A 24,755-nucleotide genomic window follows, 5' to 3' on the forward strand; every position below is an offset into this window, starting at 1 on the left:
GACTCTTTCCCAGACCTACCTGGAGATGCTGCCAAGGATTTGAAATGGGACCATCAGCATGCAAGTTCTATAGTGGATTAGTGTCAGGACATCCTAAAATGAATGACTGGGAATGCCCACTGTAATGCAATTGTTTCTTCCAAATGGCCATGGGATGCATTGAATTTCCAAATGGCCATCAAAATTGTGTTTCATTTTGTTTTGAGCTGCAAATGAAATACACAATCCGCAAAATGATCTGTCAAAACATTCAAGAGGTTTCGAGTCCGTTTTGAGTGTTTCAGCCATAGGGAATAATGGGGAACACAAAACACCCCATTGCTCCTAGAAACAGCAAAGTGGGTTGGGTGGTAGGGCACGATGAGTGCTACCTACCACCCAACCCACAAAAGAGACAAGCAAGCGGGTGATATTTATTTATTTATTTATTTATTTATTTATTTATTTATTCATTCATTTATTTAACTAACTTATATACCACCTAGTATAAAAATCTCTAGGCGGTGTACAGAATTAAAAACATAAAACATAACACACTTAAAATTCATAAAAAGATTAAGTCACATTAATAACATATTAAAATTTAAATAATTGATTCTCAGTTGAAGGCCTGGGAAAACAGGTACGTCGTCTTCAGGGTCTTCCTAAAAGCAAACAGAGAAGGAGATGCTCTTATTTCAGCAGGGAGCATGTTCCAAAGCCCAAAGGCAGCCACAGAAAAGGCCCAGTTCCGAGTCGTCACCAAACGAGTTTGCGGCAACTGTAATCGGAGCTCTCCAGATGATCTTAATAGGCGACAGGGTTCACAACAGAAAAGGCGCTCTCTTAAATACCCAGAACCAAAGCCATTAAGGGCATTATAGGTAATAACTAGCACTTTGTACAGTGGTCCCTCAACTTACAAACTACTCGACATAAGTATTTTTCGAGTTACAAACGGCAGTTTTAGATCCGGTTTTAGATGCGGTTTTTTCGACTTACAAATTTTTAGATGGGGTTTCCTCGACTTACAAATTTTTAGATGGGGTTTCCTCGACTTACGAATTTTACATGCGGTTTCCTTGACTTGCCTGCCTGTTTACTGCCTGTTTATTCTTGAAAAGAAATGTTCCTGTGCAGTTTGCAAGCCTTACTGGGGGTCTGGGTCTTTTTTCTAGGCTCTGGAATGCATTAATCCGTTCCCAATGCATTCCTATGGGAAACCGCTTTTCGACTTACGAATTTTTCGACTTACAAATGTGCATTCAGAACGGATTAATTTCGTAAGTAGAGGGACCACTGTATTTCATTCGGAAACATATCAGCAGACAGTGCAGTTCTTTTAGAATTGGCGTTATATGGTCCTTTCGGGTAAACCCACAGACCAGTCTGGCTGCCGCATTCTGTACCAATTGTAGTTTCCGAACTATGTACAAAGGCAGCCCCATGTGGAGTGCATTACAGTAGTCAAGCCTAGACGTTACCAGCATATGTACCACCATTTTAAAGTCACTGGTCTCCAAGAATGGACATATTTGGTGTATCAGCTGAAGCTGATAAAAAGCACTCCTGGCCACAGCCTCAACCTGAGACCAAGGAGAGTTTGGGATCCAGGAACACTTCCTGACTACGAACCGGATCTTTTAGTGGGGGGTGTAACCCACTAGGCATTTAGGGTGTAACTCCAGGCAGGCATTTAGGGGGTCATGCCATTTCCTGATGAAGTTGGTATAGAAAAATAGATCTGAGTGTCATCAGCATATTGATAGCATCCCAGACCAAGCTTCCTGACGATCTCTCCCAGCGGTTTCATGTAGATGTTAAAAAGCACTGGAGACAGTATAGAGCCTTGTGGAACCCCACACTTTAGTTCTCACTTTCCAGAGCAATAGTCTCCAAGTGACACCATCTGGAATCTGCCAGAGAGGTGGGAATGGAACCACTGTAAAACAGTGCCACCTAATCCCACCTTCTTCAGGCGACCCAGCAGTCAATGGTATCAAAAGCTGCCGAGAGATCCAAAAGGATCAGCAGAGTCACACTTCCTCTGTTGATAGCCAGTTGGAGATCATCCATCAGGCTGACCAAGGCAGTCTCAACCCCACAGCCCACCCGAAAGGCAGTCTGGAAAGGATCGAAATAATCTGCGTCATCCAGAACTGCCTGGATCTGAGACGCAACCACTCGCTCAATCACCTTGCCCAACCAAGGAAGATTAGAAACAGGTCTGTAATTAGCTAACTCTGAGGGATCCGAAGCAGGTTTCTTCAAATAAGGTCTAATAATAGCCTCCTTAAAACAAGCAGGCATCCTTCCCTTCCTCAGCAAAGCATTTATGATATCTACCAGACCCTCTCTGATAATATGACTATCAGATGAAATAAGCCAAGTTGGATAAGGGTCAAGAGAGCAGGTGGTGGGGTGTACAGTCCAAAGCAGTTTGTCCACGTCTTCAGAAGTAACAAACTGAAAATGATCCAATTCAATCCTACAAGAGGGGTTGCTGGGCATCTCTATGATAGACTAGGGATGTGCACAGAATTGTCTGGCCCAGTTTGGTTCGAGGCCAGTATGGCCTCGAACGGAACCGGGCCAGTTCGGTTTGTCACCTCTCGAACCCCCGCCCCCCCCACCACCACCACTGGTCTGGTCCAGGGGGCAGTGTTTGCAAATTTTAAATACTTTTAAAAAATAATTCCCTTTACAATAATCATCAAGGTGGCGGTGGGGGGTGGGTGCGCAGAGGTTCCTCCTCCCCCTGCCGGCCTTCAAAATGCACACCTTGAGCCTTTTAGGCCCATTTTTCGGACCATTCAGGCCTTGCTAAAAACGGCGTGGTGGCCAAAATGGCGGCCGCTATGCATGCAAGGCCTCTGTGAGGCCTGGCATTACCAACGACCTTGCAGAGGCCATTTGCGCATACATGCTCTGAAAAGTATAAGCATGCATATGTATTCAGTACTTGGTTTGGGCCCCTTTTGCAGCAATTACTGCCTCAATGCGGCGTGGCATGGATGCTATCAGCCTGTGGCACTGATGAGGTATTATGGAAGACCAGGATGCTTCATTAGCGGCCTTCAGCTCTTCTGCATTGTTTGGTCTCATGTCTCTCATCCTTCTCTTGGCAATGCCCCATAGATTCTCTATGGGGTCAGGTCAGGCGGGTTTGCTGGCCAATCAAGCACAGTACACTGTATACTTTTCAGAGGTCCGATATTGTTCTATTCTTCAATCCTTGTCTTCTTGGTTCCATGTAATATTCTAATTTTCTGAGATTTGAGATTTGGGGTTTTCATGAGCTGTACGCCATGATCATCACAATTATAACAAATTAAGGCTTGACTTATCTCGCTTTGCATGTAATGCGTCTGTCTCATATATCAGTTTCACCTTTTAATTTGCACTACTGAAATTAATGGACTTTTGCACGATATTCTAATTTTCCGAGTTTCACCTGTATAGTGAAGACTATGATGAGACATTTGCACCTGTCATGAAGTGTACTTCAGTGAGAGCACTTCTTAGCATAGCAGCAGCAAGAAAGATGCAGGTTGATCACTTAGATGTGAAAACTGAATTTCTGCATGGAAATATAGAGGAAGACATCTACATGGAGAAGCCCCCAAGATCTGAAGAACCTGGAAAAGAGAAGCTTGTATGCAAACTCCAGAAAAATATATATGACTTAAAGCAAGCTGCTAGAGCATGGACTGAAAAGCTGAGCCAGATGTTACTGAAGGAGGGGTTCATGCAAGGAAAGGCTGACCCCTGCCTATACTCGAGATTTAAAAATGACAGACAGACTTACATTTTAACTCATGTTGATTATTTGCTATGAAAAGAAACAAGACAGTCAAAAGACTGTGGAACACTTGAACAAAGAGGTAGAAGTGAAATAACTTGGAAGCATTTCCTATTATCTTGGCATTCAAATAGAAAGAAGAGGATGGAAGTTACCTTCTCAAACATAAACAGAAGATAATGGATCTCCGAGAATGCCTGAAACTGACAGAAACCAATGAGGTCAGTACACCAATGGAGATAAACTTCTTGAAGAAACATCAGGGCAGTGAGCCATTGCCAGACAACAGTCTAAACAGAAGAGTAAGTGTACCCACCAAGAATGACTGGACCACAGTCAAAAAGCTGGGAAGATACTTAAAGGGTATTGAAAGCACATTGCAAACTCTTGATACAAACAAGCAGCAACCCCAGATTAGTGGGATACATGGATGCAGATGATTGGGCCAAAGGCAGAACTGCAAGTCCACAAGCAAATACCTGCTTTTCTGTTGAGGTGGAGCCATCAGTTGGACTAACCAGAAGCAGTCAATTGTTGCACTTTCAATCACAGAAGCAGAGTTTGTATCAGCTGGCCAAGTATGTCAAGAAGTCACATGGCTAGACAAGTTACTGATAGACTTTGGAAATGAGGAGCCAAAGCTAACTGAGATTTTTGAGGACAACCAAGGGTACATCCAACTCTCTCTGATGGAAAAGACTATGAAGTTATTCACACAAATGGGTGGGTGGGAGGTGTGGGGCAGAGGGGGGGCTAGGCAGGTGGGAGAAGGCTTCACTTCATTCACCTTCCCCCAGATGACTGGCAAATGTTGCTGGGAGCACTGTCCGTGCTCCCACACAATCCATTCTTGGAGAGTCGGGATGACGTGTCCTTGCCTCCAGGTATCCCACTATGCACCGCACGCTGAGTGCAGTGCAATGGGGGATTTCCTCAGGAGACAAACACTCTAGGTCAGGGCTGCTCAACTTCAGCCCTCCTGCAGATGTTGGCCTACAACTCCTATAATCCCTGGCTATTGGCCACCGTGGCTGGGGATTATGGGAGTTGTAGTCCAAAAACAGCTGGGGGGCCTAAGTTGAGCAGGCCTGCTCTAGGCACTTGTCTCTGTTTCTCCTCAAGCTGATCATAGCTTAAGGAGACACATGAGCAGGAAGCCCAAGTTAAAGGAGCACTTGCTCCATTAACCCCAACTAGGAGCCAGGCTAGGTGGTGCTGTCCTGCTGGGATCAGGCCCGACCCTGGCAGTTCTCACATGTGGCCTAACCCAGGCTGGGCTTCTCTAGCCTGGGTTAGGCTGTGCATGAGAACAGGCTCTCTGTCTTGGACACAGCACATAGATGCAAAGCACCACTATGTTTGAGAGGCACAAAAGAGTGGGCAAGTGAAGCTGAAGTACTGCCCAATTCAGGACATGATAAGCCACTACCAAGAGACCAGTTCCAGATTCTTCAAGAGAAGATGGGAGTTGTAGATCAGTGCATGAGATGATGAGAAGGGGTGTTGGAGATGCCGCTCCTGATGACATCGACTCCTAGCACCAGCAACTCTACTGACCACTGGGGCAGAGCAAGTGAGCAAGGGAATCTGTGCTCTGACTGCTTTCTCTACTCTTCTTCCCCTTTGTTAAACTGATAGTCTTAGGTTTCATTCTCTCACCTGAGGGAGATACTTCCATTTTCTCCCCTTCCCCCTTTCTGTATATATTTAGCAAACTGTATATAGCTAGCAAACAGGCATGTAGGTCTTAATCTATCTCCCCTATCTATCTATCTATCTATCTATCTATCTATCTATCTATCTATCTAATTTGTACACCACCCCAAACTTTCATCTCTGGGTGGTTAACAATAGCATAAAAAAGTTAAAAACATATACAAAAACTAAAAACAATTTAACAATTTAAAAATAAACCAGAAATTAAAACCTAAAAAGTTAGGAAGTTGAGAAAGCTTGGGCAAAAAGATGGGTTTTCAGGTGTTTTTTGAAAATTGTCAGAGATGGGGAGGATCGTATCTCAGCAGGGAGCACATTCCACAATCACGGGGCAGTGACCAAGAAGGCCCATAGCCACCAAACGGGTTGGCAGTAACTGGAGACGGACCTCCTCAGATGACCTCAATGGACGGTGGGGCTCGTAGTGAAGAAGACAATCTCTTAAATACCCAGGGCCTAAGCCGTTTAGGGCTTTATAACTAGCACTTTGTATTTTGCCCAGTAATCTATTGGCAACCACTGTAAATCCATCAGTAAAGGAGTAACATGGTCTCTCCAAGATGACTCAGAGACCAACCTGGCTGCCGCATTCTGAACCAGCTGAAGTTTCTGGACTATGAGGCAGCCCCACATAGAGCGCATTGCAGAAGTCAAGTCTGGAGGTTACCAACATATGTACCACTGTTTTGAGGTCATTGATCTCGAGAAACAGGCGCATCTGGCGTATCAGCCGGAGCGGATAGAAAGCACCCCTGGCCAGCGCCTCAACCTGAGAAACCAGGGAGAGGTGTGAATCCAGAAGTACTCCCAGACTGTGAACCTATTCCTTTTGGGGAAGTGTGATCCCATCTAGAACAGGGAGATCAAAATCGTCTCTAGAGTTCTGACCCAGCACAATAAGTACTCCCGACTTATCTGGATTCAGCTTCAGTTTATTCTCTTCATCCAGCCCATTACTGCTTCCAGACAGGTATTTAGGGAGGATATGCCTGAATGGATTTCCTAAATGGATATGCCGGAAGAGCGGGATATAAATGTAATAATGATGATGATGATGATGATGATGATGATGCCTATTAGAGTGGGCTGCAGCCAGAGGCAGCCAGAAGGGTGACTGGAAAATGGCTGTGGGGGTAAGGAGTTCTTATCTGGCTTCTACGCTCCACTCTCCTCTGGGTGGGGAAGGATCTGGCTAAGGCTTTTTCTTTGCTCTTGTCCTCCTTGTTGTAGCCTGTTTGCTATCAGACACTGAACTCATGGGTTCATATATATTCTGCACCTGGCCAAACTGCCTGATTAGTGTGGGTGTGAGGCACACCCATTGGGCTTCTGAGATCTTTGCATTTATTAGAGTGGGCTGCAGCCAGAGGTGCAGCCACTGGCGCAGGCCGCCAAAGGGGGCCAGCCTTTGGAGGTGGCCTTTGGAGGTGGGACTGAGGGCTGGGGCCAACATACTAACTTGAACAGCTAGAGAAAATTCTTGCTCACTTCACTGTTGGTGAGATTGGGTCGAAGTAGTTGTAATGTGTTTGGGTTCATCTAGAGGAGGCCTGCACAACATAAGGCCCCGGGGGCCAGATTCGGCCCACAGTGACTATTTTTCTGGCCCCCAGGTATCCTGCAATAACATAGGAGCTGGAAACTGCCTTAAAGTGCCATCCTGTGCAAGATTTCTCAGAAGTATGCTCCCTGGTGTGCCTAGTGAGGCTTACTCACATCAGAGCATGCCTAGCATTGCAACCTGAAAGCAACAACAATTTAGGGAGAGGAGAGGACTTGGCATTTGTTTGGGGCTGGCATGCACTTTAGGGGCCCCACTCATTGAGCAGGGACAGGACCTATATTCTGGCCACTATCCTTGGTTGAAACTATGGGTACATTGACAGGGGGAATAGATCTACAAGTAGCTAATGATATTTTTAATTTTAATAATATGCTAAAAATTGACCTCGGCCCCTACACACCAAGTTGTGGATGGTTCCGGCCCACCAGAGCATTTGAGTTGTGCAGACCTGGTCTAGAGATGGGGAGACAGGGGGCGCTTTCATTAAATGTGGGGAAGCTATTCCGGTGGTGGTGGGGAATAGAAGAACTAACGTTGGCAGGTCAGCAGGCCATTCCAGGGGAAGGGTAGTCAGAAATTTAATAACTGTTTCCCCTTCCAGCTGTCCTGCCAGCTCTGAGACCTTGGGGAGCACTGCCAACAACCCACATAGCCTTACCTTGCTCCTCTGCAATGCCAGGTCGGTCCAAAATAAACTTGAACTCATCCATGATTTGATTATGGATGAAGGGGCTGACCTGGTGTGTATCTGAGACTTGGTTGGGGGAGGCTGGTGGCCCAGTCTGGTCCCAGCTTCTTCCTCCAGGGTATTCTGTAGAGGAGCAGGTGAGGGGATGTGGGTGGGGAGGTGGAGTGGCTGTGGTCTATAAGAATAACGTCTACCTGACCAGGGTCCCTGTAGAGGTATCTGAACATATTGAATGTGTGTACCTAAGTCTGGGGACCAGGGATTGATTGGGACTTCTGTTGGTGTACCGATCACCCCGCTGCCTGACAAAACTCCTTATGGAGCTCACGGACTTTGTCATGAAACACACGTTGGAGTCTCCATGAGTTTTCATGCTGGGGAACTTCAATGTTCATTTCAGGACCAATTTGTCCAGGGCAGCTCAGGAGTTCATAGCAACGATGACAACTATGGGCCTATCCCAAGTGGTCTCCAGACCGACACACATTGCAGGTCACAAGCTTGATTTGGTCTTTTACTCTGATCAGGGTGGTGTTCAGTGGGTGGGGACTCCTGTGATTTCCCCATTGTCATGGACGGACCACCATCTGGTTAAGGTTAGGCTTACAACCACTTTCCATCTCTTCAGGGGCAAGGGGCCTATTAGAATCGTCTGCCCAAAGAGGTTATTGGATCCAACAGGATTCCAAGAAGCCTTGGAGGAATTTAATGTTGGCTTTGCTGGTGATCCTGTTGATGCCCTGGTGAAAAACTGGAATAACATCCTCACCAGGGCAGTAGACACAATTGCTCCTAAACATCCCCTCCAACCTGCTTCAAAACAGGCCCCTTGGCATATGGAAGATCTACGGGGGCTGAAGCGGCAAGGTAGGCGACTGGAGCGCAAGTGGAGAAAGACCTGACTCGAATCCGACAGATTACGACATAGAGCACATTTGAAGATCTATGCTCAGGTGATACGTGCGACAAAGAAGCGGTTCTTTTCTGCCCATATTGCATCTGCGAGTTCAAGTCCAGCGGAGTTGTTCAGGGTTGTGAGGTGAGGCTTGTATGTGCCCCCCTTGTATGTGAGGCTTGTATGTGATGAGGCTTGTAATGAGGCTTGTATGTGAGGCTTGTATGTGCCCCCCTTCCTTGAATCAGAATTTGGAGCCATCAATTACCCACTGTGATGTGTTTAAAGAATTTTTTGCAGAGAAAGTCTCTCAGATTCGGGCCAACTTAGATGGAGACTCCACAATTAATTCTATGTCTGAACTGGAGGTGTCCAGCAACTCCTCTCATGTGGTTCAACTGGATCGGTTTCAGTTTGTGACTCCTGAGGACATGGTCAAGCTGCTCAGAACAGTGAGGCCTATCACTTGTTCTCTTGACCCTTGTCCAACATGGCTTGTTCTATCTAGCAGGGAGGCTATTGTAGGAGGCCTGGTAGAAATCATAAATGCTTCTCTGAGGGAGGGCAGGATGCCTCCTTGTCTTAAGGAGGCAATTATTAGACCTATTCTTAAGAAGCCTGCATTAGATCCCTCAGAGTTGAGCAACTATAGGCCTGTTTCCAACCTCCCATGGCTGGGCAAACTAATTGAGAGGGTGGTGGCCTCTCAGCTCCAGGCAGTCTTGGAGGAAACTGATTCTAGACCCATTTCAAACTGGCTTTCGGGCAGGCTATGGGGTGGAGACTGCCTCGGTTGGATGATCTCCAATTGGGAATTGATGGAGGAAGTGTGACTCTGTTGGTCCTTTTGGATCTCTCAGCAGCTTTCAATACTATCAACCATAGTATCCTTCTGGAACGTCTGAGAGTGTTGGGGGTGGGAGGCACTGTTTTACAGTGGTTCCGCTCCAACCTCTCAGACAGATTCAAGATGATGTTGATTGGAGACTGTGTGGCTCTTTGAAATCTGAGCTTAAGTATTGTGTCCCCCAAGGCTCCATACTTTCTCCAATGCTCTTTAACATCAACATGAAACCGCTGGGAGAGATCATCAGGGAATTTGGAGCAGGGTGTTATCAGTATGCTGATGACACCCAGATCTATGTCTCCATGTCAACTTCTTCAGGAGATGGCATAACTTCCCTAAATGCTTGCCTGGAAGCAGTAATGGGCTGGATGAGGGAGAATAAACTGAAACTGAATCCAGATAAGACAGAGATACTTATTGTGCAGGGTCAGAACTCTAGAGTTCTATTTAAGGGAAATTGAGCCCTCTTGAGCCCCTGCACCATCTTGGATGCATGTGCAGAGCACAAGGGAGTGTAGCCCTTCCCAGCACTTTCCTCCTAGAGCTCTTAAGAGATGGCTCCATTTCTCTTAAAGTGCCCTCCCAGCACTGAGGAAAGTGCAGAGCTATGCGGAGGTCTGCACAGTGGGAAATGGCTCTCACCTTGAAGGATTTTTGCCAAAGTGGCCCCCACTTGAATAATAGTGAAGGTCTCTGACATGAACCTTCATAATTGTGATATTTCAGAAATAGCTCCATTTCCTTATATTGCACTTGAGTAAAGATTTTTCCTCTCAGATGTTGTGTTACACATAAAACATTAATCCCTGTTGCTCCAATTTCTAAAGAGCAGCCACTGAAATGACTATATCTTCTTCTGTATCCATGAAAAACTTAAGACTGAAGATTTTTACACTTCTCCAGTGCTTTTAATATGTTGGTGCATCCTGTTTGTTTATATCATGTACTGAGCTATATTTCCCCTGGTAGCCTCTTCAGATGTCAGATTAGTTATATGTTGTACAACTGAAGTTGGGAAGGAAAGATTAAGAATTAGAATCCCCCAATGAACAAAGCTGGCTTTATCTATATTTAAAGACCAAGTTCCTCTGACACAAATAACACACAGCTCTTTCTCTCAGTTACTGAAAGGCTTTAGAATGTATTTAAAAATACATGAAAAATAAAGCATTTTAAAAAGCTTATCAAGACTTTTTTGTTTTGTTTTCAAATTATAACATAGCATTTTAAAATTCATGAAACACTTGCAAAGCAGTGTTACCATATTGGAGCAACATTTTATGTTTTATTTTATGATATACTATCTTTAAAATGAAAGACACAGTGAATAACAATACATTTTTATTTCTAATTATTATGCTTCATTGACCTTTTACTCATCTAGTACATTTGCAATGAAAATGCATCATTGCCAAACATAGCAAATGGCTTACTCGATCAGACCCAGAGATCCAGACTCCAAAATTACCTAGGTGCACCTCTGATCAGATCAATGGCCTATCTGGCCTCTCTCTCTCCCCTGCTCCCCCCACCCTGACAGTGGCCAGCCAGATGCCTCTGGATGGATAACAAGCACGGCTGTTTGTCCTAAACATCTGATAATGACAGGTCTATTGCTTCTGAATATGGAGATTCCATTCTTGCGGTAACCCTCCATTGATTTAACTAATTTAAAAAAAAACAAAAAAAAAAAAACATCATGGCAACCCCATCCTGCAGCAGTGAATTCCATAAATGAAATATGAAATATGTATGGTGCTAAATCTTTCCTTTTGCCTGACCTGAATTTACTACCAATCAAAGACAATTCAGATTTTACATGGCAGTCACTTTACATGCTGTCACCATTTTACATGAGTACATCATTTTCCCACATGTATTTTGCCACAGTAAACATAAAGCATAAAGGGTGTCAGGCCTCCTAAGACATCATGAACTAAGGAACGGTGGTCAATTGCAGCTGACTCTTGTCCCTAAGTACTGAGGGATATTTGTCTCCTCTATCCCTTCCTAATACTGACTTTGAAAGAGCCCCACTGTTTACATTCGTTACTGCTACACTCTGTTGCTTGTCTTTTAACCATAAAAGGACCTGTTCCTTCTTAAGGAACTTTGGTGGACTAAGCTTTCTGAACATCAAAGTATACTGTTTCTGTGGATCAGGCTCATTGATATGCCTCTTTACACTCTCAAATGGTTTTAACAAGTAGTTTTGGTAAGAATGAATCTATCTATTTTCTTTTCACTCTGCCTACAACTGGACTAAATTTGGTCCAAACAGGTTAGGCAGTTCACAAGTTAGCCCAGTGGTGCCTCAAATGTTCACGCAACTGCCATCCTGAAGTGGGGTGGATGACATAATCACAAACTGTGCCTTTGAGGTGTCCCTATGTGTCCCTACAATGGGACCAAATTTGGTCCAAATGCATCTGCCATCTTGAATTGGGGTGGATGACATCATCACAAGCTATGCAGTACAGATGCCTTTATGTGTCCCTACATCTGTAGCAAATTTGTTCAAATCAGTTAGGCAGTCCACAAGTTAGGCCTCCTGTGCCTCCTCTGCCATCTGGAATTGGGTAGATGACATCATCACAAACGGTGCCATTGAGATATGCCTTTGTGTCACTCACTACAACTGCACCAAATTTGGTCCAAATTGGTTAGGCGGTCCACAAGTTAGCCCCCATGCCTCAAATGTTCACACATCCACCATCTTGAATCAAGGTGGATGATATAATCACAAACTATGCCCTTAAGTCATCCCTAAATGTTCCTACAGCTGTAGCAAATTTGGTTCAAATTGGTTAGGCAGTTCACACTTTAGCCCAGTTATGCCTCAAGCGATCATGTGTCCACCATCTTGAATGAGGTAGATGACATCATCACAAACTACACCATTGATGTCATGCCCCCGTCCTCAGATAGTGAAGAGGAAGGGTAAGCTGGCAGTCTTATATGTATATGTATATGTATATGTATATGTATATGTATATGTATATGTATATGTACATGCAGTCATGCATGCACACAACCCACTGGCAGTGCCTGTGATGCTGACCAACTGAAGTCCCAGCTCAGCAGTACTCAGCAGTACATGGAGGCCGTGGTGGAGCACAGCACACAAACTAGGGGTGTGCGTTTTGTTTCAGATACAAAACATTTTGTGAACAAAACAGGCCATTTTGACTGTTTTGTAGCCAAAACAAAACACCCAATGCTCAAAACAGAAAATTTTGTAGCCGAAACAAAACGTCCCTGTTTCGGATACAAAACGTTTTGTTGTTTCAGCTGTTTTGGAACTCTATTTTGCAATCACAAAAAGTCTTTCTCCTTCTGTCTCCATTTTGAGTTTTGACATCTGTTTTAATTTCCGGCCCTTCCAGCCTACAGATTGGCCAGCAATTGCCTCCTTATTCATTTTAAGGAAATTTAAGGGTAAAATTTACCCTCATTGGCCAGTGGGGCAGTGTGCATATACCCTCATTGGCCAATGGGGCAGTGATCACACTGCGTGGGGCAGTGTGCATTTTATGCTTGTTGTTTCACACTGTTGTGTGTAGATCAATTGCATTTCGGGGGTGGGGGGATGTGGATGTGCATGACCTTTGGAAATCTGCCTGGTTCTTTGCAAAGCTCTGCTGTTGTTGTTGATGAGTGATATTGATGTTATTTGGGGTGGATTTGGGTCAGAAAGGGGGCTTTGGGGGCAGAAGAGTGGGTCAGGTGATAGTGCCCCAATGGGTGCCTTCTGCCACCCTGATTCCAAAGGAATTGGGAAAAGGGTTGATTTTTAAAGAATTTCTGAGGTTTACATGTCTTTGGGGCAGATTCAGGGCAGAAAGGGGACCTAAGCAGGAAAACAGTGGGTTGGGTGGCAGTGCCCCAAGGGGAGCCTGCCACAACCCAGATTCCAAAGGAATGTGGTAAAGGGCTGATTTCTTAGAAACTGTTAAAGTTTGCGCGTCTTTAAGGTCCCCCCCTACAGGGAATAACAGAGGTTTCAGAAGACCCATAACTCCACCTGGGGGGCACTGGGGTGGCCAGGAGCAAGTGGTGGTGTAGTGCACATAGGGTGCCAACCACCCCCATGGGTTGCTAACCCATGGGATGCTGAGTTCTGTTGTTACTGAGGTGTTCTGAGTGTAGATTCTCTGGTAGCATATGAGATATTCAGTGACAAACCATGAATCCACTCTCATATGCTACCAGAGAATCTGAATCTACACTCAAAACATCTCAGAAACAACAGAACCCAGTACCACATGGGTTAGGAACCCATGGGGGTGTTTGGCACCCTATGTGCTCTGCACCACCACTCGCTCTGGGCCACCTGAAACCTCCATCATTTCCTATGGGGAAGAACTTTAAAGAGGTGTGAACTCCATTAAATCTTTAAAAATCAGCCCTCTTCCCAATTCCTTTGAAATAATTCTGGCAGCTTCCTTGCCCCCCCTGGGCACTAACACCCATCCTACTCTGCTCTGGGCCACCCCTTTCTCCCCTATGTGAAGCTATACATTTGCTGAAACCTCCATTATTCCCTATGGGAAAAATCTTAAAACTTCAAAAATTCACCCAAAAAACAGCCCTTTGCCCAATTCCTCTGAAATTTGGGTGGTAGCTTCCACCCATTGGGCACTACCACTCCCACCCACTAGTTTTGCCCCAGGTCCATTTTTTAAAATGCAAAATGTATCGGATTCAGATTTTGCAATTTTGAAAAAAGAACAAAATTGGGGTATTTCGGAGTGGTAGATTTCAAACAAAGAACAAAATGGGGGTGTTTTGGATTTGGGCCAAAAACAAAACGGGGGGGGGGGGACACCGCACAACCCTAACAGACACTAGGAGCCTGCATTGTAAATAGTTAATGTTTTTTTAATGCACTATATATTTGCTTGCTTGCTTGTTTACTTGTTTGCTTGCTTGCTTGCTTCTTCCTAGTTAGCAGTGTGCACACTAATACCTGCACACACCTGTAGAATCCTGAGTAAAGAGTTGTGGTACCATAAGTGATGAGTCAGTGGTTTTGTGCCATCACGTATCTGTCAGCTTTTCAGGCTCTCAGCAAACCTGTGGTGGCCTGCCAGTCTGAGGTGGAATTATTTTTATTTTAGCATGCATGAAGAAAAGAAAGAAGACTTCTCAGTAGGTATGTTGTTTTAAACTAATTTAAACTTTGTTTGTGGTGTTTTGTTTTCAAAGTTTGCTTTTGTGGGGATTGTGTTTTTAGTTTGTTTAATTTTGGTTTATGGTTTGTAGCTGTCTTGGTTTGCGGTGTGTGTGGGTAAGTTTGTGGCTTGCTGAGTCTTGGTCAGGATTGTAGTTTGTTGTATTTTGTTGTTTGGTTTGTGGTTTCTTGAAGCTTTGGTTAGATTTGTGTTTTTCCTGTAGTTTGTGGTTTCTATTTTGTATAGCAGAACACCAAGGTACTCCAAAGCGGGTTGGGTGGCAGGGCACCATGGGTGCTGCATACCACCCAACCCGCAAGGCAGTAGGGCACTCAGTTGATATTAAAGGATTTTTGTGTGTATGTTTCCTGTGTTTGGTAATGTTAGTGCTAGATTCCTGCTTTATATTTATTTATTATTTATTTATTTACACAGTCAGACAGGTGTTATTGACTGGTTTGTTTTATCCAGACATCGAGTCCTTCCCAAGGACCTGGGATGGCTGAATTTTATTGTCAATGTTGTTGCTGTTGTTATAGATATCGTCGCAGAATATAGGCTGTTCCCAGTAAAGTTTCTTTTTGTAATTGGCTGATGGTGATTTCTGTGGCCCCTATGGTGTTGAGGTGCTCTTCAAGAACTTTTGGTACTGCACCCAGGGCGCCAATTACCACTGGGATTATTTTGGTCTTTTTCTGCCACAGCCTTTCAATTTCAATTTGTAGATCTTTGTATTTGGTGATTTTTTCTATTTCTTTTTCTTCTATTCTGCTGGTATTGCTATGTCGATTACTTTAACTTGTTTTTCTTTCTTCTCGACTACAGTTATATCTGGTGTACTGTGGGGCAGATGTTTGTCTGTTTGTAGTCGGAAGTCCCATAATATTTTTACATCTTCATTTTCTTCTGCTTTTTCAATTGTATGGTCCCACCAATATTTGGCTACAGGTAGCTTGTATTTTTTGCAGATGTTCCAGTGTATCATCCCTGCTACCTTGTCATGCCTATGTTTGTAGTCAGTCTGTGCGATCTTTTTACAACAGCTGATTAGGGGGTCCTCGGTTTCATCTGCTTCTTTACAAAAGCGGCACTTGCTGTTTATTGACTTTTCGACTTTTGCTCTTATTGCATTTGTTCTTAGTGCCTGTTCTTGTGCAGCCAGTATTAAACCCTCTGTTTCTTTCTTCAAGTTTCCATTCTTAAGCCATTGCCAGGTCTTGGTGATGTCTGATTTTCCACTTCTATTGTGCAAATATTGACCATGCAGCAGCTTATTTTTCCATTTTTCTGCTCAGTTCTTGACTTGTTCTTTCTTGTAGGCCTGCTTTGTTTCATTGGTGTTGAACAGTTATTTCAACAGTTACCGTGTTATTGACCATTTTCAGTGCATCTTCTTCACTGTCCTCGATATATTCTTCAAGGTCTCTTTTCTCCTCCTCTACAGTTTGATGGACTTGCAGCATTCCTCTTCCACCTGAGTTGCGAGGGAGGTATAGCCTATCTACATCACAGCGGGGGTGCAGAGCATGATTGATGGTCATTATTTTCCTGGTCTTACGATCTAGCGTCTCTAGATCTGCCTGGGTCCAGTCTATTATTCCTGCAGTGTATCTGATAACAGGTATAGCCCAAGTGTTTATGGCTTGTATGGTGTTCCCACCATTGAGTTTGGACTTGAGGATCTTTCTAACTCTCCTGATGTATTCACTTCCAATATTTCTTTTAATTTCAGTGTGTGCAATGTTATCCGCCTGGAGAATGCCCAAGTATTTGTAATGTTCTTTCTCTTCCAGGTTCTTGATCTTGCTTCCATTCGGCAGTTCTATTCCTTCTGTTTTTCTTATTTTCCCTCTCTTCATTATTAATGGAGCACACTTGTCTAGTCCAAACTCCATTGATATATCGCTACTGAATATATGGACAGTGTTTAGCAGTGATTCGATTTCTGACTGGGACTTTCCATACAACTTCAGATCGTCCGAGTTCAGCAGATGGTTGATTTTACTTGATGTTTTAGATGTTTGGTATCTGAGGCCTGTTTTGTTTAGTATTTGTGAAAGTGGGGTCATGGTGATTACAACAATAGAGGGGATAGTGAGTCCCCTTGGAAAATACCTCTTCTAATGCTAACCTGTCCAAGTGTCTAGCCATTGATTGTTAACTGTGTACTCCACATGCTCATTGCCTTTTAAAATAAATATCTCAATGTTTTTGCTGACACCAGTTGTTTCTAAACATTTTAGTATCCATGTGTGAGGCAATGAATCAAAGGCTTTCTTGTAGTCAATCCATGCAACACTTAGATTTGTTGTTCTTCTCTTGCCTTTTTCTAAAATCATTTTGTCAATCAGCAGCTGCTCTTTTGTGCCTCTGGTGTTCGGGCAATTTCCTTTCTGTTCAACTGGAAGCTGTTTGTTAGTTAATAAGTGTTGCATCACTTCATCTGCTATTATTCCAGTTAATAATTTGAACATGTTTGGCAGGCAGGTTATCGGTCTATAATTACTTGGAACTGCACCTTTGGCTGGGTCTTTCATGATGAGATGAGTTTTCCCAGTTGTTAGCCATTGTTCAATATCACCTCCTTGCAAAATGTGATTAAACTGTTCTGATAGTTGTTTATGAAGGTTTTTAGGTGTTTAAGCCAAAAGCCATGCAGTTCATCGTCGCCTGGAGCAGTCCAATTTTTAATTTTCTTTGCTCTTTCACTTATTAGATCTTGCATTTGTTGGTTACATTTTTTGACCTCTTTCATCCGGCCTGCTTTTTTATTATAATCTATTGGATTGTTCCATAATTTCCCCCAGAATTGCACTGATTCTTCTTTTTTTGGTGTTTCTATGTTTCTTGCAGTTTCTCCTTTTATGCTTTGGTAGAAACGTCTCTGATTCGACTGGAATTGGAGATTCTGCCTGTGTTGTGTAATTCTGGATTCGTATCTGCTAATCTTATTTGACATTGCTGTTATTTGCTGTTTTATTATTTCCAGGACTTCTCTAATTTTCCTTGAATCTGGATGGTATTTTTGGATCAGATACTGTTTGGTGTTTTCATTCTTCAGCTTCTTGTCTTTCATATCTTTCAGTTTACTAGCATCTGATCTAAGCCTGGAGATTTTATTTTCTAATCTAATCTTCCATTTAGGTGATGTACTCCTTTCTTTTTTTACAGGTCCACTGATCTTATACCCCATCTCTTGTGTTGTTATTGTTGCTGCACTGTACATTAGTTGGTTTGTTTCTTGCAAATTCTTGGTTGTTATTTCTGCAAGTGCAGCATTGACACCTTTTAATGCCTGAGCAAGTTGTTTTTTGGCAACTGTTTTTAGAGCTGGAAGTCAAACCCTGGTGGTTGCTTGATTCATGTGCTCAGTTATTTTTTGCTTTAGTTCTTGTTGCTTTTCTGTTAAATGGCATTTGGGTTTTTGAGGTGAAGGCAAAGGAGAGGTTGCCTGGTTTTGATTTTGAAACAGTTCAGCAACAGTGGCATCCTCAATTTCCAACACCTCCTCCACCTGCGCCTGAGCAACTTCTTCAGTTGGTGGTAATTCTTCTTCCATAACTTGAGCCCGTGTTGCTCTTTGCAGTTCTTCCAGCTCTACTCCTGTGAATACTTTATTTCTTATTATGAATCCTCTCTGGTCTGCTAGCCTTTGTTCTATTATTTCTGTATCTGGATGCTTCTCTTTCCAAATTTGGTACATTCTTTTTAAATAACCTCTTCTAGTTGGACTAGACTTGTAATAGCAGATCATTATTTCCTTGTTGTCATTTTTTGTATATTTTTTTTGGTTAAGCGACGTTTCTTCCAGTAACCTTGCAGTCTCCAGCCCTGGTTGCTCAACTGAAAATCCTGAGTCCTGTTGCCCACTTGCCACCAGGTGTCCAGGGACTCCAGCACCTGGCGCTGTCCTTATTGACCCAGGCAACGACCGATCCGGTATAGATTTATTAAAGTTACATCTCACCATATTGTTGATGGAAAGGCACTCTTTGTGTGGCTCCTCTGGTGAGACCTGTCCTGTATGGTTGGACCTCTGGCATAGCTCTCACCTTCCTCAGAGCACACAAGCCTCACAACCACGCCAAGCTAGTGCCTCACTGGGTAATGATGATGATGATGATTTCTGCCATAGAGTATAATGGGGATTCAAGATGGCCCACAATTCCCCACAAGTGGCAAAGCCCTCATTATTCCGCATGGCTGAACCTTTTAGAACAGACTCAAGCATGGTTTGAGCTCTAACTGAACCACAGGTCTGCTCGACCAAACCAGTACTTGAACCAGGGGACCAGTTCTAACTTGAACTGAATCAGGAAAAATGTTTTATGCACGTCTCTAGTAGAAAACCTGTTCCAATGAGATTCAGGGTCAAGTTTTTATCCCTAAAAGTAAAGTGTGCCGTCAAGTCAGTGTCGACTCCTGGCGACCACAGAGCCCTGTGGTTATCTTTGGCAGAATACAGGAGGGGTTTACCATTGCCATCTCCCGCGCAGTATGAGATGATGCCTTTCAGCATCTTCCTATATCTCTACTGCCCAATATACAGGTGAAACTTGGAAAATTAGAATATTGTGCAAAAGTCCATTAATTTCAGTAATGCAAATTAAAAGGTGAAACTGATATATGAGACAGACACATTACATGCAAAGCGAGATAAGTCAAGCCTTAATTTGTTATAATTGTGATGATCATGGTGTACAGCTCATGAAAACCCCAAATCCACAATCCCAGAAAATTAGAATATTACATGGAACCAAGAAGACAAGGATTGAAGAATAGAACAATATCGGACCTCTGAAAAGTATAAGCATGCATATGTATTCAGTACTTGGTTTGGGCCCCTTTTGCAGCAATTACTGCCTCAATGCGGCATGGCATGGATGCTATCAGCCTGTGGCACTGATGAGGTGTTATGGAAGACCAGGATGCTTCATTAGCGGCCTTCAGCTCTTCTGCATTGTTTGGTCTCAAGTCTCTCATCCTTCTCTTGGCAATGCCCCATAGATTCTCTATGGGGTCAGGTCAGGCGAGTTTGCTGGCCAATCAAGCACAGTACACTGTATACTTTTCAGAGGTCCGATATTGTTCTATTCTACAATCCTTGTCTTCTTGGTTCCATGTAATATTCTAATTTTCTGGGATTGTGGATTTGGGGTTTTCATGAGCTGTACGCCATGATCATCACAATTATAACAAATTAAGGCTTGACTTATCTCGCTTTGCATGTAATGCGTCTGTCTCATATATCAGTTTCACCTTTTAATTTGCATTACTGAAATTAATGGACTTTTGCACGATATTCTAATTTTCCGAGTTTCACCTGTAGGTATTCCATAGTCTGGGAAACATACCAGTGGGCGTTCAAACCGGCAACCTCTGGCTTGCTAGTCAAGTCATTTCCCTGCTATGCCATTAGGTGGCTGCTACACCAGTCTTATTTCCTCTGAAGAGTTGAAAATTTAAATGTGAAATGCCTTAGCCTGGAATATTGCACTTCATGGTTGTACAATAGGTTCCTGATGGTATCTTTGATGAGACAGGCCAGAAGTTGGTAAAGTTGCAGGTAAAATAACTTGGAACTTCTCTGAGATGTTCAGGCCCAAGAGGTTCAGGTGGTCACCACCAGGCTGCTTTCCTGAACAGCTACACCCGAGGTAAGAACTCAATTTGCCTGAGCTTTTCCATTAACACTTGGGCTGAATCATCCAGAAGATGATTCTCCTCACATTTGATCTGACCCGAGTGTAAAGAAATCTCTTCTGTGAGACAACTAAGCAAAAGAAAAATCTTAAAGCCCAATTATTTTCCAGTGAATTTAGTTAAACTTTGCATACACACACAGTCTTGTACATTAGTTGCTGAATGGGTTGGGATAACCAATTTTATCCCAGTTTTACAGACACTGTTCAATTCCATATCCAGCCTTGCCCAAAAGTGCTGGCAGCTGAATGTGAACTTCCATGCCTTTAATCCATGCATTAAATTTCTGGTCTCTCTCTGCTGTATAAAGCAACATTTACTTCAAAGCATTTACACCAGAGACACTGATGATGGGCTTTGGCTGAAGCTGCTGATTTCAGTGAACACAGTGAAGGACTTTGGCTCTAAGTGCTAAATATATTAATGATTATTCAATATTTATACAAACATACCACATATGATATACATACTGGTTTGCGTTGCCTTGAGTGCTCTTGTGAAATTGGAATATTCCAAGGTTGATATGGGGGTCTGCTTCAATCAATACTGCCTTTTAAAGGTAAGCAGGTAGCCCTTCTTCCTGTTATAGAAAGCATTCTGAGGGTGGGGAGATAGGGCTGTGCTTGAGGCAAGGCAAGCAGGGCAACTACCTGGGCCCCACTCTTGTTGCTGCTGCTATTAAAATTAACTAGAAAAAATCAACTAGAATTAACTTAGTTAACTAAATTAACTAGAAAGGGGCCCTGCACTGGCTGATTTGCCCAGGCCCCACACCCCACCAGGATTCTCTAAGGACAGTCTGGAGGAAGAAATAAGATCATAAGAACATAAGAACAGCCTTGCTGGATCAGGCCCAAGGCCCATCTAGTCCAGCATCCTGTTTCACACAGTGGCCCACCAGATGCCACTGGAAGCCTACAGGAAGGAGTTGAGGGCATGCCCTCTCTCCTGCCATTACTCCCCTGCAACTGGTACTCAGAGGCATCCTGCCTTTGAGGCTGGAGGTGGCCCACAGCCCTCCAACTAGTAGCCGTTGATAGACCTCTCCTCCATGAAGTTATCCAAACCCCTCTTAAACAACCATCTTAAAACCCCTCTAACAACCATCCAGGTTGTTAGGGGTCACCACATCTTGTGGCAGAGAATTCCACAAGTTGATTATGCATTGTGTGAAAAAGTACATCCGTTTGTCGGTCCTAAATTTCCTGGCAATCAATTTCATGGGATGACCCTTGGTTCTAGTGTTATGTGAGAGGGAGAAGAATTTCTCTCTATCCACTTTCTCCACACCATGCATGATTTTATAGACCTCTAGCACGTCTCCCCGCAGTCGTCTTTTTTCTAAACTAAAATCACTCTGCTTCCTACAGCTGGAACTGCTCCTGCCCATACAGGTAAATCTTGCAGGAGGGGAGGGGAGAGAATGGGGCGGGCATTTGATGTGAATGGGTATGCTAGATATTCTCCTCTGGCTCAGATTTTAAGTCCAAGCAGAGAAGACACAATGCTCATCTCTTTTTTGATGTGAGCATTATGAAATCCCCAAAGTTCATTTCTTGTTTGGGGCAGCTTGGGACTTCATGGTCACAAAAAAAACCATGGGGCTGCTCCAATATGAATTGGGGCACACTCTAGATTTGGTTTTCTCAACTGGGTAGGACTAGGATGGTGATCTGAAAGTGGGGTGTGTGTCATCTATGCCTTTATCGTGGTTGGGTCACTTCCTTTTGAGATTTAGATTTTCAGTGGCTACAGCCCTCTGTAAGGGTGGGGAAACCTATTGAAATGGTTCACCTCAGAGGCTAATGGACTCTAGTGGAAAACAGGTTTTCCCCATCACCATTGCCTCCTCGTCATGTCATCCAGCAGAGCTTTTCCAGGTGGTGTGGGGCTTTTTGAAATCTGGTCATGGGGAAGATGTAGAACCTTCAGTAGTATGTTGTGATGCAATTGCACATTTTGAAGGCAAAGTTCCTAATCTTCATCATGATTGCAGTATTATTGATAGAGGTGTCCAGAGAATCATCTAGTCCAGTTTTGTTGTATGAGCTTCAATTATTGGTGCCCGAGGATGTGGACAAGATGTTTAGTCTATTTCAACTGACCACATGTACGCTTGACCCTTGCCCTTCATGGCTTATTAAATCTAGCAGGGACGGGATCTTTTGTTGGGTTCAGGAGGTTGTAAATCCTTCACTGAAAGAGGGAGTAGTCCCAGCTTTGCTGAAAGAAGCTATAATTGGACCATTTCTAAAGAAATGTATTCTGGACCCAGAGGACTATAGGACTGTGGATAATATCCCTTTTCTGGGCAAGGTTCTTGAGTGACCTGCTCTGGACACTTATAGAGAAAATGGATTATCTACAGCCATTTCAATCAGGCTTTAAGCCTGCTTTTGGAACAGAAGCTGCCTTGGTTGCCCTGTGGGATGACCTGTGCTGAGAGAGACATAAGAGGAATGCAACCTTGTTGATTCTCTTGGACCTCTCAGTAGATTTCAATACCTTTGATCATGGTATCCTTTTGAATAGGCTGTCTAGACTGAGTTTGGGAGGCACCACTTGGTGGTGATTCTGCTCCAAACTATATGGCCATTTTCAAAAGGTGATGCTGTGGGATCATTGCTCAAACCCTTGGCAGTTGTGCTTTGGGGTTCTGTGGGGTTCTAGTCTTTCCCCCATGATGTTTAAAAACATGAAACCACAAGGAGAGGTTAATTCAAAGATTTGGCTTGAGGTGTCATCAGTATGCAAATAACACCAAGTTGTATATCACTTTTTCATCAGAAGCAGATGAGGCAATGACTGTTGTGAATCAGTGCTTGGGTGCAGTAATGGACCGGATGAAGTGACCAAATTGAGATTCAATCCCAACAAAATGGAATTACCATTGGTTGGTGGTCCATCCATCCAGGTGAGTGATGTTCAGCCTGTTCTAGGCAGGTTGCATTCCTCCTAAGGGAGCAGGTTTGCAGTCGGAAGGTGCTTCTTGCTGTAGCATTGTCACTGGAGGCTCAGGTGGCCTTGGTGGCTCAGATCGCCTTTTATGAACTTCAGCTGATATGCTGGCTGCAACCTTACCTCCAGCTTGGATGGAGACAGTTACCAATGTTCTGGAAACCAATGCATAATACATGGGGCAGCCTTTGAAAATGCTTCAGAAACTGCACTTTTTCTGAAAATCACTGCATGATTTGCAGGGGGTCAGGGCCACATCTTTTCTTCTTGCCCCATACTGTTTTAAAAAACTAGAGAGGTATTGGTGTGCTAAAATTAGGAGGAGTCAGGAGGCGGAGGAGCTTGTGGATTTCATTAAGACCCCTGTGAGCGGACCCCAGCATAAGACAGTGGCCATGGCTGAGTAAGTCACATTTGGCCCTTGTGGAAGCCCATGGAAAAAACATGGGAGTATATCACACTTGTCCCAAGAGAGCTGGAGTGGAGCAATGAAGGATGCAGCTGTCCAGCATACATTTTAAGGATATTTAGGGAGTGAAGAGAGTGAACAGAAAGAAAGTTTTCTTCCTCTTTCACAACACCAGTTTCACCCCATGAAACTGAAGGTCAGGAAGTTTAGGACTGACAAGAGGAAGTACTTTTTCAAACATTGCATAATTAATCTATGGAATTCTTTGCCACGGGCTTTAAAGGGGGCTTAGATAAATTCATGGAGGACAGATCTATCAGTGGCTACTAGTCTGGTGGTTGTGGGCCACCTCCAGCCTCAGAGACTGGATGCCTCTCAATACCAGTTGCAGGGTAGCAACAACAGGAGAGAGGGCATGCCCTCATCTCTTGCTTGTAGGCTTCTCAGAGGCATCTGGTGGGCCACTGTATGAAACAGGATGCTGAACTAGATAGGCCTTAGGCCTGATCCAGCAGGGCTATCCTTATGTTCTTATCCTTGGTAAAGAGTTTCCTTTGCCAGCTGACCCAAACAAGTAGACCTGATGAAACGAGAAATCTTCGAGCAACCACCTGCCAGGGACACCAGCCATTCCAGGATCAGAGGGCCTCCATGTAAAACTGACAACTGGGCAGGGACCAGTAGAGTTGACTGAGGGAAACAGCCATGGAGTTTAGCTAATACAGGCATGCAAGGAAAGCAGCAGTGTGACATCACACCTTGTACTCAGAAACCATTAATAAACAAGTAAATATCTGAACTTGTTTCTGAATCTTTGTGGATCCCTGGGCATGGCCTACACCAGCTCATTTGACCCGGAATTCTCTGCCTGGGGAGGAGAAAATTCCAATATCTCCTTTACCTTTTCTTCCATAATTTGCACATTGCTTCCCAAGAATTCATTCCTTGGACATCTTGCCAGGAGAGGGAGTGGGGCTCACCCATGGTAGTTTTCCAGATCCATACTTATTTATTTGTTTA

General features: G+C 43.8%; 1 long non-coding RNA gene across 1 annotated transcript in view; it reads right to left on the reverse strand.

Moving 5' to 3' along the window:
* Nucleotides 1-434: 434 nt before the first annotated feature.
* The window catches only part of LOC128351612 (uncharacterized), a 69,662-nt gene continuing 45,341 nt past the window's right edge, over nt 435-24,755 (reverse strand). Inside the window, exon 3 of the long non-coding RNA XR_008319907.1 lies at nt 435-644. This is a non-coding gene — a long non-coding RNA (uncharacterized LOC128351612). The remainder of the gene's footprint in view (nt 645-24,755) is intronic.

The sequence above is a fragment of the Hemicordylus capensis genome, chromosome 3, assembly GCF_027244095.1.
Source record: "Hemicordylus capensis ecotype Gifberg chromosome 3, rHemCap1.1.pri, whole genome shotgun sequence".
NCBI classification, from domain to species: Eukaryota; Metazoa; Chordata; class Lepidosauria; order Squamata; family Cordylidae; genus Hemicordylus; species Hemicordylus capensis.